The following is an 8,592-nucleotide window of genomic DNA, read 5'->3' as shown; positions in this document are numbered from 1 at the left end:
AAGCGGACCGAGACCACCTCTTTTTGGCGGTCTCGGTCCGCTTGATTTGGTGCGGACCCGAGTGCGATTGATGCTTTCAAACCTACGAAAACGAAACGAACTAGAGTTTTTGGTTCGAATGGATCGTTTGGTGCTCACCAACTGCTGTCTGTGTGAAAGCGCCTTAAGTATACACATTTTGGTGTCAGTTTATTCAAGTTACACGTCTGAAAAAACTACCAATAATCAGTAGCGGCTGAGATCCACCCAGGCACGATCAAAATTTTGCAGTGGAATTTTCTAGTTTATTATTTTGGTGCTGGTGTTACTTTTACTTTTAGTTTATAAGTGCCTATTTGGGAAGTGGTGAATCATGGATGTGCAGCTGACAAATCTGCAGCAACTGTGATGGTGTTGTTTTCAATAATGGACAGCTACTTGGGTGTGATAATATGATCAATCCTATGTTTATATAAACACCTGGCAATGTGTCTGGTATTTATATAAATATATGAATAGAAAGAGTGTATATACTATGTATATGCCCACTTCAGTATTTAACATTTAATCAGGTAGTTAATCAGTTTGTCCAGCAGAGGTCACACTCTACAAACAGTACATTGCTGTTGGCTACTAAACTGAAGCTTAGTATATTAGCATATTAATGACATCACATGTCACTTATACAATAAGCTAAGTCTAAGGTTGTTTCTTCTTTTTTTTTCCTCCCTGGTAGTTTTTCCTTACCCTGATCGATGGTCTAAGGACAGAGGATGTTCCCAACCCTGTGAAGTCCTGTGAGACAAGCTATGTTTTGTAAACTGTGGGCTATACAAATAAAATTTGTATAGCATATTGTTATTAATACAACGATCTGATCTTAACTTATTTTGTGTTATCTTATCTTACGTACTTATGCAGAAGTCTACAATATCTTATAAAAAATATATATATATATCTTTTTCTCACTGTTAGACTTTTCCAACAGGAAACTAAAGTTCGTAAACCAGTCACTCTCCCATACCTAAGTCCTCAGAGAAAATCAGTGATTTTACACCACAGCGCTCAAGTTGTTGATCCACATTAAGTGTGAATGTCTTATTTTGTGACATCTATACTTTAAATCCTCACATGGGGCAACAGCATGCAAGCAGCACCTGTGCCTCCACAAGTTAACATTTTTAATTTACTTTGTGGCAAACATTAATCTTAAGATATCATAAAAAAACAACTATGCCTCAATATCTCATACAACCATGCTTAAAAAACATCACATCATTGTATTCCATATATGGACAATGAGTTTATCATACAGTAAGCGGTCAAGAGCCCCCAGGATTCAGAGGGAGGAGCCACACCTCCCTCCCTGACACAGTTAGAGGAGGCAGAGTCGTGAACATTCAGTCTGTGTCAGGGGACAGGATAGGAGCACCCACTGCTTCATTGGAAACACTTACCTGAATGAATGAATGAATGAATGAATGAATGAATGAATGAATGAATGAATGTTAATGAGCCACAACCACAAGCGTGTGGATTAAAACTGGTGGAAAATTTACAGATATTTGCCTTTACAGCATCTGACATCTCCAGCTGAGAGGAACGCAAGCCATAAACGGACGTCCACGCTCACAGCAGTAAGGTTCATCGTTGTTGTTTTTAACAGCACTGATGTGTAACAGTGTAAGTTTTTAAACTTGTTTTTCTATATGTTTTCATACAGAAGAGACTTGTTTAAGTTTGAAGAAGTGTCTGGATTCTAGATTTTTTGGAGATCTTAAGTTTTTAGTAATTTACTAGACTGTTCTAGTTTATTATTTTGGTGCTGTGTTACTTAAGTTTATAAGAGCATATTTGGGAAGTGGAACATCATGAATGTGCAGCTGACAAATCCGCAGCAACCGTGTGATGGTGCTGTGTCAATAATGGAATAACTACTTGGGTGTGATAATATTTCGTTTTTTGGTCGTTTTTATATTTTTAGTATTAACCATTATATTATAATCATTTCAATTGTGTGTTTTTTGTGGTTGTGGTTTGTCTGTAAAAATGTAACCTTTATGTTTTATCAGAGGTTTAATTGAAATGAACTGAACAGATTTATTGATTTATTTAAAGCAGATGTGTCCGAATGAGCTTGTCACTGACCGCTTCTCTGAGTGTGTGTGTGTGTGTGTGTGTGTGCTGCTGTGAAAGTGCTGACATGACATATTCACATAGAAACCACTACAGATGAACAGGGAGACAGGAAGACACAGATGCAGCTGTATTTGTCAGACAAACAGGAGGAACAGCTGCAACAATGACTGACAACTTCTGCTTTGTTTTTAACTTGGGCTGCATTGAACCTTGGTTTTCAATGTTAATGAATCGATCAATTTACTTGATCTGTCTCCCAAACCTGACATAGAAGAGTCGTAAAATGCTTTGATGTAAATAATTATTTTCTATTGAGCTATAAATGAAAAATAATAAAGGGGCTTTTATCTGTAATTTCGAGGCTGTTTGTGGTTGGCTGAGAGAGGGACGGGACAATCCATATAAATATATGTGCTGATTCAGATAGTTACAATAAATAATGGCTGTTGTTGTTATGTATTGCAGTTAAATGCAGAGGTGGAAAGTAACGAAATACATTTACTCAGGTTATTGTATTGAATACTTTCTTTGTGTATTTTGTATTTTTGAGTACAATTTAAAATCAGGATTTTGTATTTTATTTGAGGTGAGGTGCACTGCGCACCGGTCAGCCAAACTATCACTCCGCCGCCTGCGCTTCAACCCGTTAAAGAAAAGCGGGGAACAAAGGACCTTTTTTTGGGAAAAACAGGGCATATCGGAACCTTTTTTAAAAAAAAGGTCCGATGCTCCCCGATCGGGGAACATAAGACCTGGGGTACACAGGTACGACCCCCTCCATTCTACAAAAGCCTCCACACTTTTTTTTATGAAGCAGCTTGTAACTTTTGTTTGAAATGTGAGATACACACACACACACACACACACACACACACACACACACACACACACACACACACACACACACACACACACACACACACACACAGTATGTGCACACAAGTCCTGGATGACCTGCACAATGTCTTTATAGTCCATTAGTCTATCTTGCGGTTGCTGTGACGTTTGTTTCTTTTCCTTTGCCAGCGCAGGCTAATGTTTCCCATAGACTTGAATTCATTATGCTAAGCTAGCGCACTGTGCTAACGACTTTGTGGTGATCACCGCCCACAGCTTGTTCGGAAGGACGGGGAGAAGGTGTGGCTTTGTGGAAAATAGTTTTTATTCACAGGGAAAGGTTCACAGCAAGTCACACGTTTGTGGTGCCGTCCGCTTTTCCCTCTCTCTCTCTCTCTCTCTCTCTCTCTCTCTCAGTGTCTCTCTGTCAATCTCTCACTCTCCATCTCTATCACTATCTCAGTCTCTGACTCTCTCTGTCTCCGGACCCAGCCTACTGCAAGAGACCAGGGGCCTCATGTACAAAGGTTGCGTACGGCAGAAAAACGTGGCGTACGTCCTTTTCCACGCACACGTTCAGATGAAATGCGAAATGACCGTGGAAATGTGCGGTGCCCACGCCAACTTCATGGCTGGCGTACGCACGTTTCTACGGCTATTGTTCCTTTGGCGACACATAGTGGTGATGCTGGGAAACTGTTAAATGTGAAAACAAGCAATCATGTGTGATGTGCACATCAGAGACACACTTATGAACAATTAACACCTTGCAAATGGTGCAATCTTACGTGAGCGAGTATTTAGGGAACGCGAGGATTTTCTTGCAAACGATGTGTGAGCTTTCCCACTCACGGGGGTTCAGGAAGGATGAGAAGGCGTCGTTGAGTGAGTGAATAATCCGGTTTATTGCAAAGCAAAACAATGAAACGAACAAAAGGAGACAGCTGTTGCTGCTGTGTCAGCGCTCCGCTGCTCTCTCTCCGTCTCTCTGACTCTCTTCCTCCGTCTCTCACTCTCTCTCACTCTCTCTCTCTCTCTCTCTCTCTCTCTCTCTCTCTCTCTCTCTCTGCGTGCGTGTGTAAGGACCCAGCCTACTGCAAGAGACCAGAACCAGGTTACAAACGTGCTTATATAGCTTACTGATTACCTGATTCTGTCCAGCTGTCTGATCACCGGCTGAGCCACTCCTCCCTTCCCTCCAGCAGCCGTCGCTCTAACCAAGCCCCACTGCCACACGATGATAATTGGCTCATAAGCCGATTACGGTCAGGAGTGAGCCAGTCAACCCTGAGCAGAGCCATGCCAGCTGTGTGGGACGGAATCATCCGAGTGTCATCCAGGTTCATCAAACTCCCATACAATGCTGTTAAACAGGCCAACATTAAAGCTCAATTTTCAGCGAGAGCCGGTTTCCCTAATGTAATCGGAGCTATTGACTGCACACACGTTGCTATAAATGCGCCGTCACAGAATTTGTTTACGTTAATAGGAAACATTTTCATTCCATCAATGTTCAAATCATATGTGATGCGTAAATACAGCTAACTTACATCGTGGCAAGCTGGAGAAACGTGCGTACATTTCACCTTTCATACATCTGAACGTGAGCATGGAAAAGGACGTACGCCACGTTTTTGTGCGTACGCAACATGTGTACATGAGGCCCCTGGTCCTTAGTACAGGCAAATAAATGGTGCTTTTTTATTGTGCCCTTGCTGTTCGTATGTGAGTGCAGCGCACAATCTGTTTCCTGTTTATAAAACTGGGCCAACGGTAGCTCAGTGGTAGAGCAAGGCGTCTCATCTGGAAGGTTGTGGGTTCAGTTCCTGGCTCTGCTAGTCTACATGCCTTGGGCAAGACACTTAACCTCACATTGCTGCTGAAGTATGATAGACAATGTGTTGCTGTCTGAATGTGTGAGTCCTCCTGTATGAATGTGTTAGTGAATGGGTGAATAGTAATGCCATAAATCTCCTGAGCCCAGTGAAGTAGTGACCCTGTACTGTATCATTAACCTGACCTTGGTCCAATCAGCTGTCTGATCACATCCCTGTTGTTTCCACTGTACTGTATTTCAAAGAAGTACTTTTCACTCAAAAAGCACATGACTCACATTACCCACCACTCAACATTTTTATTTCTGAGTGGATCATCGGCCATGTTTTTAGAATTTTCAGCTTTTTATAAATATATCTGCAATCACTATCATAACTTTAACCTTACATATATAATGTGTTACTCCCTTAGAAAATATACATGCATTATATACATTAATTTTATTATCCTTTATTGTAAATATAGCATTTATATGCTTTCTCCGGGTACTTCAGTTTCCTCCCACTGTCCAAAGACATTTAAACTGGGATGAGATTAATTGGTAACTTTAAATCCACGTAGGTGTGAATGTGAGAGGGAATGGTTGGTTGTCTCTGTGCGTTTGACTTGTGATGGACTGGTGAACTGTATAGGGTGTGACCCTGCCTTTTGCCCCATGTCAACTGCCAGAGGGGAGTAAAAAATATCATAGTGGTTTCTCATTATAACATGGGTTCTTACCTTCAGGGTGCGATTTGTCCAAAAAAAAAGGGGGTTTATTAATTTTTTTTGTCTTACATTATGCCCTGGAAAATTGCAGGGCATGTGAAGCTTTAGAAAATTTGAGGTAAAAATGGGGCATTCTGAGGCTTTTTGAAGGACCATTATGGTGACTCATGAAGTAAGGGCAAGTAACTCAAAATGGGTAAGTTACCACAGACACAGAACATTACAGAAAACATGTACTTTGGGAAGCAGCTGGGGGACACATGAACAAGAAACATCTTTAATGGAAAGAGCAATATAATAATAATAATAATACACTCAAGGTCGCCTTACAACAACAATAGAGTAAAATAACAACAATAACAACAACGGGTAGAGAGTTACCCCGGATTTCCACTAGACCCGGAACGGCCGCGGAACGGCAGCGGCGCGGTTCTGCTTCGTCCTCTGCCCGGCGGCAATCCCCACTGGGCGCGTTACGGCGCGGAGCCTTGGGAGCCGGCGCTATTCACGGAAGATCGCGCGATAATCTCGAACGGACGCGAGTTCGCGAGATCCAGCAATAGACTGTGTGTATAAAGTAAACAACAACAACACAGCTTCTTTTCATTCTCCGACGTGGAAGAACTGTTGATCTGGTGTCATAAATGATTTTATGTTTCTCCACTTCAACAATCAGTCTCTCGTCGTTCATTATGACTCTCCGAGACGCTCTGATTAATTGACTGTTTACCTGGCAGCACCGGTAACGACGTAATGTTTATGTGAAGTTGTGAACGGCTATATGACCTGCATATTGTGTTTTATTTTGAAAGGGGGGCGGAAATGTTTTACTTTGATTCTGTGTCAGACTTCCTGTCTTGTGCGATCTGCTTCGTTGAAATTTAAGAGGTTCAGCAGCGGCAACGGCAAAAATAAGACTGATTCCTATCGATAGCGCTGCGGCGTGGCGAGCCGCTTCTGGGCCGCTGCTGAGACGCGCCGCATCGCGGCTGGTGGGAATGCTCTCATTGATTAGAATGGAAGCGATTTGCAACGGCGACCACGCCGCTGCCGTTCCGCGGCCGTTCCGCGTCCAGTGGAAATCCAGGGTTAGAGGGAGTAGGCCTGTTGTGGGTTTTCAGATGGGATTTGAAGATGGGGAATGAGACAATGTTCCTGATGCCGGGGGGGAGGGAGTTCCAGGGGGATTGAGGCTGATAGATGAGCCAGATCTGAGTGTTCGGGAAGGGGTGTTGATGTGATGGAGGTCAGAGAGGTGCGGGGGAGAGATATGGATGGCCTTGAAGGTGAGAAGCAGAATTCTGAAATTGATGCGGAATTTAACCGGAAGCCAGTGAAGCTGTTGCAGAACAGGTGAGATGTTCTGAACCAATTGAAGGATATAGATGGACTTGTGGGGAAGACCAATGAGAACGGAGTTACATTAGTCAAGGCGGGATGTGACCATGGAGTGGACCAGGATAGCAGTGGAGTCGGGAGTAAGAGATGGGCGGAGACGGTTGATGTTGCGTAGATGGTAATAGGCTGAGCCAGTGGTGTTATTGATGTGGGTTTGGAATGAGAGAGTGCCGTCAAGGAGGACACACAGACTCTTAACCTGTAGGGATATATATAACTAAAATATAACTAGGGATGCACTGAAAATTGTTAGCTGAATCTTAAAAAACGAAAATAAATTATTTAACCAATTCTGTATCATTGATTTTTATTTATTTATTTATTTTTAAATCTAATTGTTTCGTGATGGCTGGGACTGTGTGTACTTACCTCGCTAAAGTCAAGGCATTGTAATTATAGTATATTATATTATAGCGTGTGCCCCCTCATCTGGTCCAGACAACCACCCCTGTGCCGTTCGCCTCTCCTGCGCTGCGCTCCTCCATCTCCAAGCAGGTTCTCTGTATCCAGCGCAGCCTCGATCATTTCTCTGGCTTTTTTGCCAAAATAATGATCTTTATGAGGAGGATCGAGTACAGTCGTCATGAGGTGCAGGGGATCCGTGTAGAGGTTAGTGTGGTGAATCAGTGGTGTGAAGATAAGTTCAGCCACAGTTCACTTATTGTCCGGTTTTCTTGGCCTTCCTTTGATAATGACTGCTTTGTGACAATCACGCTTTAATTTCGCACTGCACACACACACACACACACGCACACACGCACACACACACACAACTGCTGGAAAGTTCCAGACACTCTCTCTCTCTCCCTCTCTCTCTCTGCGTGCATATTAAGGCTGAATCCCAATTCCACCCCTTAGCCCTCCCCCTTCCCCCTACCCCTTGTTTTTGCGCGTTCATGTGAGGGGTAGGGCTGTCTCATTTCTCATTAGGGTTAAGGGGTAGGGCCAAGCCGAAGGGCTACGTACCCCTCGAAACGAAGCTTCCTCAGGACCACACTTGAAACGGAGGGCTAAGGGGTGGAATTGGGATTCAGCCTTAGTAGCCATGTGTATTCTCCGTGACCATCAGCTGATTGGATGAAAAAACAACAAAAACTCTGGAATGTGAGATCGCCACACCCAAACTAGGAATGATTCACAGCGATAAAACAACCTTAATTCAAACACAAAGTTTATGGTTTTAAGACCCACAATACTGTGATTTAAAGCATGTGGTGACTTCTTCAAAACTTCAACATGTGTAATTTTGAAAAAAACGAAAATCCCTAATTTTGAAAAAAAAAAGTTTTCCTATTTTTCTTGTTTTGCGCTGGGCCGACTTGTTCCCGCTTGGTCCGTGGTGGGTCACATATAGTCTAATATTAGCCAACGAGAAAATAAACAGGGCTTACTAACCTGGGGCCTGTTTCACAAAGCAGGTTTAGTGAAAACTCTGAGTCTGTTAACCCTGAAATGAGGGAAACTCTGAGTTTTCCGTTTCACAAAGGGAGGTAAGTCAAACCAGAGAAAGAGGAGTAACTCTAGCCTGTTTCACAGAGAGAGGTAACTGCTCTATGAACCTAACCTGGTCAGGACCAGGTTTTTCTCAACAAACCTTGAGTTTCTCTCCGTCTCCGCCCTCTTTCATACACACACGGTATTTGATTTCCTCATTCATTCAGTCAGCAGGCGAGTTTTGAAGTCTGTTCTGCCGTC

The sequence above is a fragment of the Microchirus variegatus genome (genome assembly GCF_963457635.1).
Source record: "Microchirus variegatus genome assembly, chromosome: 16".
Lineage (NCBI taxonomy): Eukaryota > Metazoa > Chordata > Actinopteri > Pleuronectiformes > Soleidae > Microchirus > Microchirus variegatus.
This window is presented reverse-complemented; position numbering follows the sequence as displayed.